General features: G+C 38.4%; 1 long non-coding RNA gene across 1 annotated transcript; it reads right to left on the bottom strand.

Moving 5' to 3' along the window:
• Positions 1-310: 310 nt before the first annotated feature.
• Positions 311-4766, bottom strand: LOC108445441. The gene is made up of 3 exons (XR_001860292.1): positions 4570-4766; positions 2571-2679; positions 311-1891 (listed from the first exon to the last, which is right to left on the bottom strand). It is a non-coding gene; the product is annotated as an uncharacterized LOC108445441 (long non-coding RNA).
• Positions 4767-8945: the final 4179 nt, after the last annotated feature.

Genomic DNA, 8945 nt, shown 5'->3' with positions numbered 1-8945 from the left:
GTAGGGCATAAATGGGAATTAAGTCCTTTTTTTCTGAGATCATTCAGAATCTGGGTTGTGTTTCTTCTCCCACCTTTCCACTGCCTTCTGTATGTAGAGTGGAAAAGATTATTTGAATTTCCTGTAAGAATTACAAATTCTACCTTCAGTCTGCAAGGAGTGACTTTTATAAGGCATTTTTGGCATTGGTGAGAATGTGCTGCATTTTGGGTTGTTTTGGGTTGTTTTTAATTTTAATTGAACAGAAACAGCATATCAACATTTTTCAGGCTAGCATTCTGCAAAATGCTGAGGTGACTATTTTAACTGGTTTTTTTTTTTTTGCAGGACTGTCATTTAAATATGGGGTAAAAACACGATACAGTCATTTAAATGCATTTTGTGTCAGATATTTTAATCCCTAAAGCATTATCTGTTGAACAGCGAGTAAAAGAGTATCTGAGATTTCTGAAGGTGTTACAGAAATAAAATCCTTAAGAAAATATAAAACTAAGATACATTTTGTAATTCTGATTCACTTATATTTTGAAATTTGGTGCTGTGATCCCTAAGTGGATCCTTTACGTTTCCTGAGTAAACCAATGATAAATTCTATGGACAGAACTCAAGACTACAAGATTCTTTTTAAGCTAATGAAGTGATGCAACTCGCAAATATTTTGGGAAGTATGTTGCATACAGACATATATCTAAGTTTACACAGGTCCTTTAGTCCTGAAATATTTATGTCACGAAGAAACTTGTCTGACTATAAATGTCATCAAAATCTGGCACATTCAAATTACAGCTTTTCAACTGAGTGTTATTTCTGTAAGGAACTACATCAAAACTCAGGTCTAAACACATCTAATCTTAGTTTAGACCCAGATCTAAATTTTACACTCCTATTCATAGTGTATTCTATCCTTAGTGGATCAATCTCAAATCTGCAAGAAAAATGGATGATATTTTAAAGTAAATATTAATCACATATAGCACCCAGTGCTGTTGATTTTGAGAGCCTGTCTTTGAATTAAAAACTGGAATTTTGAAATCCTGTTCCGTGATCAAATTGCTTCTCTGAGTTGTATTTAAATAATCAATCTGCATTCCATTTTTTGAGTTATAAATCATGGCTTTCAAAAGTAATATTTCCTCAAAAATTATGTAAATCCTTGTATAGTAAATCCAGATCAACTGGGATTTGGCTAGATTTGCTTTTCAAATATCTCTTCTTTGTTCTTTGCAGCTAAAATGAGAAATATTTATATTTTCTAGTCTGCCAGAAAAATCTGGATTTTGTGTCCTGTAAGAGGGAACCTGTTTCCAACACACGAACCTCTCTCTGACCATGCAAACAGGAAGAGGTGCAGTGCTCAGGTCAAGTTACCAGTTCAGGTCGAGGCAGTGGGAACTGGAATGTCAGTAGCTGCAAACTCATGTGCTCCATCCCCATATCCAGCCTGCCTTCCCTGCCAACCTGGCTTCTCTGTCCCTGCTCCTCTCCCAAGTTCTTGACCAGTTCTGTGCTCCTGCAAGACATTGAGATCGGACAACTTCTGCTTCCCTCCACGTTTTCCTTTGTTCCTTGTCTCTTGCCTTGTTGTACCCCTGGACATTGCCCATTAACACTGAAGTGCAGTCACGTTATTTATTTAGAGATGAGGTGGCAGTGCAGGTTGCTGCCCATCAGCACTGGGGCAACTGTGCAAGACTTGCTCACAGGAAGAAGAACCAAGCTGCTTCAACCCTTTGCTGAAGGTCAAACAAGCAGTTATCCTGGAAAAGTTCATGGGTCAGTTCTGAATTTCACCACGACACAGAAGTGTGTGCACAGAAGTGCTGCTCAGGATTGGAAATACAGCTCCTTGACATTCTGTTGTTGTAAAGCACTGTGGAATTCTGCCAGATAGCTATGAAAAGAAATAGTAAGTTTCTCTTTTAAAGCAGACTGTGAAAAGTAGAGAAGATTATTCCAGCTATACAGCAGAGCCTGGATTTAAATTAAACAGTGACAAGCTGCATATATTTCTTAAACTCATTACAAATATTTAACAACATTTGTGCTCTGGTTGGATAAATCATGGAAAGCAATGCTTTGTCACAAAGGTATGCCATGATTAACATTGAATAACTGCTTTACTAAGCACCTCTTGCTACTCCTGATAACAGAAGTAGCTGCTTACTATCCATTATACAATTATCAGGCTCTAGTCCTTTTATAGACTATAATCTAGCTTTAGGCCCTTCCCCATTCATAGCTATGCCTTTAATGGAGTTTACTTAGGAAGTGAATTATGCAGTTGTCAGTAACAAAACAGACAGGCTCATTTTTCTACTTCTCAAACAGCTAGCCATGCAAACAGACATAATATCTGGCAGGATCTTGCTATTTGTCTGTCAGCTCCACATCTTATCTTCACTGTTTGTCTAAAATACCTTCTCTCTCTAAAATAATTTTCAGGTTCCTGTGGCTTCCTGAAAGCTGGGAGAGTCTGTAAAAATGCTGTCAATGTGGTTGGTGCCCAACCACACAAACTGATCTGGTTGTTGTATTAGTCTAAATTTTTTTTTAAAAAGGAAATATATTACCTAAAGCAATTTATCCAGAGCAGCTGTTCTGTCTCAGTTCCATCCAGAGAAGTGGTGTAAACAAACCAGAGGAAGACAAGTACTCCTCCCTTTGAAGCCAATGTTGAACCTGAAAATGGAGATGGAAAACATGATTTTGCCACAGACTCAGGTTGAAGTAATGCAGAGCCAAAAGGCAGTTCCTGGTCTCAAGGAACTTTCAAAATAGATAGTAAGAGGGAACTTTTGTTATTGTGCAAAGAGGAGAACTGGGCAAACTCAACCTACAGTCCAATACAGGCTAGCAGAGATTGCTGTGTCTGCTCTGGATGGACAGAGAGCTGCAGCACAGGGGGGCATGTTCAAAAAGGGGCCATTACAAGAAACTGGGGGGCTAATTAAAAAAAAAAGAAAATCAGACATGGCATAAGTCACCTTTCAGAGGCAGATACCCCAGTGCATCATCAATGGCACCGTCCAAAACTAAGGATGATTCACAGTGAAGGAAGCTTTTAAAGGTGACAGGCATGATGTGACACACAGAATGAGAGGAAGTAGAGGTGAATCAAGGCTGAACAAGTCTGCACTCCTACAGATGTGTTTGTAGCTGTGAAAGACGTTGCTCTTCTTCAGAGTGGAAAGGTCTTTTAATTTCCCAGTAGTATCATTTCAGCTTGGTACTGCCCAGGTTAAATCACTTGTGTGCTTCAGATGAAAGTTTACAAATAAAGCCCGATGAAAGCAGGAGCAGGCACACATTTTTTAGAAAATACATATATAATAGACAGGAAACCAGTCTCTGATGTTTTCAAATCCTTAAATGCTCTCTGTTGCTACCTAGTATTGCAGTAAAGCTGAGGGGAAGGATGAGGAGTGCTGTAAGTGGCTGTGTATCGCTGGTGCTGAGATGGTAACATTGTGCCTGAATGGGGGAGCAGCCGAGGTTTCAGTACCAGCACACAGAGCAGTTCATGCATTGAGACTAAATGAAGTGTTTGACCCTCATGCTCATGAAAGAGGAAAACTTCCTGCCAGTGAAAACTTACTTATTGCACTACAGGCCCAAGTTCTGCTTTGCTCAGCAAAAAATCATGTTTCAGTCTGCATCAGCTTCCAGCAGGTGTTTATATTTATTACTTACTTGTATGTTTTGCAAAAATATAAAGACAATATGAATTTTGATACTTACTTTCCTGAATGGCACCGTAATGCCATTAAACAAACCTGTTTTCACCACTGCTTTATCTTCTCTGAAATTAGTTTCACAGTTTTTCATAACTGAGTTAAAAAGCATTTCCACAGAGATACAGTATAGCTAACAAAAAACCTTCATTTCTTATTATCTCCTGATTTTTTTGCAAGTGTGACTGGCACTCTTCACACTTGCCAGAATAATAATAACCTTTGTTTTTCAGGACACTTCTAGTCCAAAATGAGAAATCTGAAAAGTTTTAGAAACATATTCTTTTCTTACAAACTTTTAGAAACAACATATTAAAAAGAACTGCTATTTTCTTATAGTGTGGGTCTTTCTGAGTGCCCATGGCAGTTTATCTGGCTAACCATGAATGGTAATTAATCACACCAATATGTTCATCACAATGTCACCTGCTTTCCCTTTTCATTCCAAGCAGCTTTCCTGAGCACAGTAAATTTACATGTACAAAAATCCCAGAAATTTCGAAACATAATAGTTCCAGACACTGATTTTTTCCAAATCTACTTATTCATTTGACTGTAAATAATAATATTAGTAATAGATATAGTGCTCTTGCCATTGAAGTATATTATTTCCTAAATAAAGGTCAGTGTATCTGAAATTTTTTTTCAGAAACAGTACATGAAGTGCTGCTTTAATGAGTCAGAGAGCAGTGAAATATTGTGGTTCATTTTACTCAAACAGTGCCTCAGCTCATGATTAGCATACATTTGGTTTAGACAGCTAAATGAGGTTGCCTCAATATGGCTAAAAACAGAATGCAGTCACATACAAAACTACAAAAAAGTAAAAGTTTGTTACCTAGGGTATTCTTTGTTTTTGTTTCATGTTGCTGAACTATGCAGGCATCCAAGAGCACTCAAGTGTGATCATTGAGTAGCATTGAATATCAGTAACTTGGGAGAAACAGAGAGCAATATGACCTTCAGAGATGCAGAAAATTTGCATAAATCAATAGTTCATTCAAGATTTTTTTTTTGTGCTACAGAACACCAGCAAGCTGCAGATCTAGATATGTTTTTATTATGTAATGATCAACATTAAAAATTCCATTATCAGAGCTAATAGCTTTGTGGTGGCTAAGGCATGATCAGAATATGCTGTCTTTATTGTCTGTATTAATGTCATCTTTCCATTTGCTGATAATACTAAAACCTTCTTTTGCTATGAGATTAGGCAGATTTGACTTGGAAGATATACACACACACTGAGACATATGACATTGTTGAAGGTGCTTTTTACTCCTCAAGTTTAAAATGTGTTTTTCCCGAGTAAATTGCCTATGGTATATACATTTTTGTTTAAAGCATGTCACTGCTTTTCTTCTCAGAGGCAAAATTGCTTGGCTTTTTATTTTAATTTCCTTTTGGATAAAACTTTAATCTAGGCCTCCTAGAGGCACAAGAAGCTCTGAAGTGGGATTACTGGTGAAAATTCTTCTGGAATGACTTTCTTTCCAGAATAAAATTAAAGTTTGAGGATTTTATATAAAAGAGGAGGCACCCTGCTGCTGCATATCTTCCTTTTGCTGATTTGCACAAGCATATAAAAGTAATATTCCTTTAACTTTGTTTTCTATGTATATAGACTTTCAAGACACACAAAAAGTCAACATCATTTTAAACTCAGTTTTTCACTGAGAAAAGTACTGCATCATTTTTATTTTGATGTGTCTTGTATCCAACACTATTCACCAGCAGCTGAACCACAGACTTTCATAAGCCAGAGGAAAAAACAAATAGCTCAAATCTTTCATCTTTGAGCAGAAATCACTGGGAAATCCAGCTGTTCCCCCAAGCCCTTCACAAAGGAGGTCCAGAGAGGTTCAGTCCTTTTCCTTTCTCTAACTCACCTGCATGGAGCTGTTTTTGGAAATGATGCTCTGTAAATGTCAGCAGTGCAAGAGCAACAAAGCACAAGGAAAGAGTATCACTGTAAAATGCCACTGGCAAACTGAAATTTATTAGAACCCCATTGAAGAATATGACAATGTGAAAAGGAAAAGAGAGCTGGTGGTAGAAAATTAACATAAACACAGTTAAATCACTACACCAGAGGCAGTGGCCTCTGTTCACATAAGAAATATGTTCTCTGGAGATTTTTGCTGCATCTTATTATCTTCAGTGGTGGCTGCTAAAATGTCACCTTCTGTCTGCAGAGCACCAGAAAGCTGTCCTTTCTTATCAGACTCTAATTTGGCAACAGCAATGCACACACACGACTTCTAGGCTTGATTATTGCAATCCATTACAGCCAGGAATGAAGCCATCTGCCTTGAGACAGCTCCAGTTGTATCAACCCTCTGGCTCAGCAGCCAGAGCTGCCAGTTCCCTGCCATCAACTTTGCCCCTATTTCCTTCCCTGGATCCCTGCAGTATCCACAATCCAATTCCAGGCTCTCATTTTCCCAGTGGGAGTGGGCTGCCTAATCAGAGCCATCCCTGAAGCTGGCACTGACTGGAGCCTGTGCTGGCAGCAGCTGCTGGGCATTGGGTGAGGATTCTCTCCTGGAGAATGAGCTGACCACTCCCTCACAGATGGGCTCTCTCCACCAGTTTTCCAAGCCAGCTCCTGGATTCTTTGTCTACTCAAACGGCCCACTGAAATGAGGGTGATTTGCATGCACTCAGGATGATCAGATTCCCAATCTCTTTCTTCTGGAGACTAATATTTAGTTAATTAAGATGCTGAAATAAAATTGAGGCCTTTATAGTTATTACCTAAATTATTATTTTATATCAATATTTTTATCTGAAAATAGTGTCTTCTATTATTTGGGCTCTTAAAAGACTGTGAAAGTGTAGCTTGCCGCTGTTACTATACAAACATAGATGCTGTGATCAGAGACTCATGAAATTGAACTTGCTGAGGATGGACCAAAAGTCTCTGATAATAGCTAAAGGCAGATGTCTAGGCAAGAACATTGAAACCAGGTAGGAATACAGGGACAATTTCTGTGATATCCTTTCCCAGTTTGCTATAGTTTTTTCCTTAGGAACCTCCTGAAGGGATTGCCCCTACTTTTGCACTTAGCAGGCTTTTCTTATACATAATTGTTTTAGTAAATGGTTATGAACAAATAGCCATTCTCCTTGCCAAACAAACACAGGAGGAGAATAGGTGTAAGCATGGGACTACATTAGTATTGTAAAAATAAAACTGAACAGTCGCCTGGTCTGCAGCAAGCCAAACAGAGATTTGTTTTCTTCATGCTGTAGTCTCATATGGTTAGCTTTCTTAAGGAGCAGAAACTCTCTGACAATTCTCAAATTCTTTCCTAGGAAGGGACAGCAGCAAATATATTGATCCCAGTTACACACACGGTTCGGCCAGGCTGAAACCAGAGCAAGAGTCAGGTAAACAGCGGGTACAGACCCTCCAAACCCCAATTTGTTAGCAACTAAGGAAGAATTTCCATCAGAGTTCTATTACTGGTCATTACATTACCCATACACAAATATTGTCTCTCAATGTATTGCTTAAAGCAGGAACGCAGCACAGCTGTACTGGATCATGCCAAAGGTGATTTCTTTTCCATCTCTGATGCCAAGGGAAGAATGTAGGAATAGGCAGAGTTTATGGATACGTACAACTACTATTTCCCAGCCTGCGGTCATTTGCACTCCTGGGGCATTTTGAGATTAGCTCTGTTTCGGCAAATATTTCCCACGTTTAGTGTTCTCTATTTTGAGATACAGGCACTAGAAGGGTACTTAATTCCATTTGCCTTTCTCTCGCTGAGCACCAAGTTGTCTTTTTCACACAACTGTCACAACACCAAGATTTCTGAGTCATGGTGTTCAGCCTGGAACTCATCATTCCATGCATGATTGCTGCGCATCAGATGCACATCAGATGCATCGTTTATTTAATTAATTTCCATTTGATTTCACCTGCCATTTTATTTGCCCAGTCACTCCAGTTTTTGCAATTAAGTTTTGCAATTAAGTAAGTTTTTGCAATTCTGGCTGTGGATTCGCAAATTATGCATCTCAGGACAGATAGGAAGTATTGTACGGATACAGAAAATGGGGGGGAAATCCATAGGAGAAGTGCAAATATAATTAAAACAAAGAGTATTTCATTTCATGCAGTAAATGGGGACAGTGCAAGAGCACCAAAAAAATTCAACCGATTCTGACTGATTTATTAATAAACAGAGAAGATAGTTTATGCAGAGTTTATGCAGCATTACAGGAGGAGTACCTGTAAATCACTGTTTGGTTCAGCTTTTTTTTAAGCAGCAGCACAAATAGTTAAGAATCTGGTAAGAAAAAACATATTCTGAACATATCACTATAGGAAGAAACACTGGAAATCTGGTGAATATCCTGTCCCATTTTACCCACTCCACAGCTACTGATCTTTAGATTGTTCCTCTCCAAACCTTTGGAGATTCTTCTGTTTCTTATTTTTATACTGGTTGTAGAAGAAATAAGTTTTAATATTTTAAACTCAACCTTTTAATATTGTAAACAATTGAAGAAAACAAGCAAAGGGCATACAATGGGATCTCTTTTAAAGAGATTACTGAATTTTTACAGGAAGTAAGTACCCTGTAAATAACTCCTTGGAATTGTAGCCATTAAAGGCAACTGCCTATCACAAAGCTTGGACAAACACAGTTCTAGGAATATTGCTTACTTACTGTGCAATTGGCATCTCTTGGAGCAAAGATTTTGAATCAGTAATCAAGTAGAAATATTACTGTGACCCCAAACTCCTCAGCTACTTAAATGTAAGTACAGATGCTCAAGTGAAACATGAGTTATCTCTCTTCTTCAGTTGGACAGGAATTATCACACATAAGTAAGTTAAAAGTCTCTTTGCTGTTTGGCCCAATTTTAGGAATTGCTGGGCCAGACCTCATGCAGCATCCTGGCAAAGTCTTGTACAGTTTATTCCCAAACAATCCTATATTGAGGCAATAATAACACAAGGCTAGGCTATGCTTCAGCTTAACGGATAAGACTGCAGCTGTGGAAAAACAGCTGTTTCATCAATGTCTTCCTCAGTGGCTGACACCGAAAAGAAAAGGATGTGGGATGCTGAATGTGGAGACAACAGTCATTTGAAAATAAAGCTGAAAAGTATCAAGTGTCACTTCAAGCCACTAGAGAAAATCAAAGTTTATTTTAAAACACGCAGACTTACCTGGGTGGCTGGATTTCCTGCTG

The sequence above is a fragment of the Corvus brachyrhynchos genome, unplaced genomic scaffold (genome assembly GCF_000691975.1).
Source record: "Corvus brachyrhynchos isolate BGI_N302 unplaced genomic scaffold, ASM69197v1 scaffold370, whole genome shotgun sequence".
In the NCBI taxonomy this organism is placed as follows: Eukaryota; Metazoa; Chordata; class Aves; order Passeriformes; family Corvidae; genus Corvus; species Corvus brachyrhynchos.
Note: the sequence above shows the minus strand (reverse complement) of the source record. Positions and strands in the feature narration are given on the sequence as shown.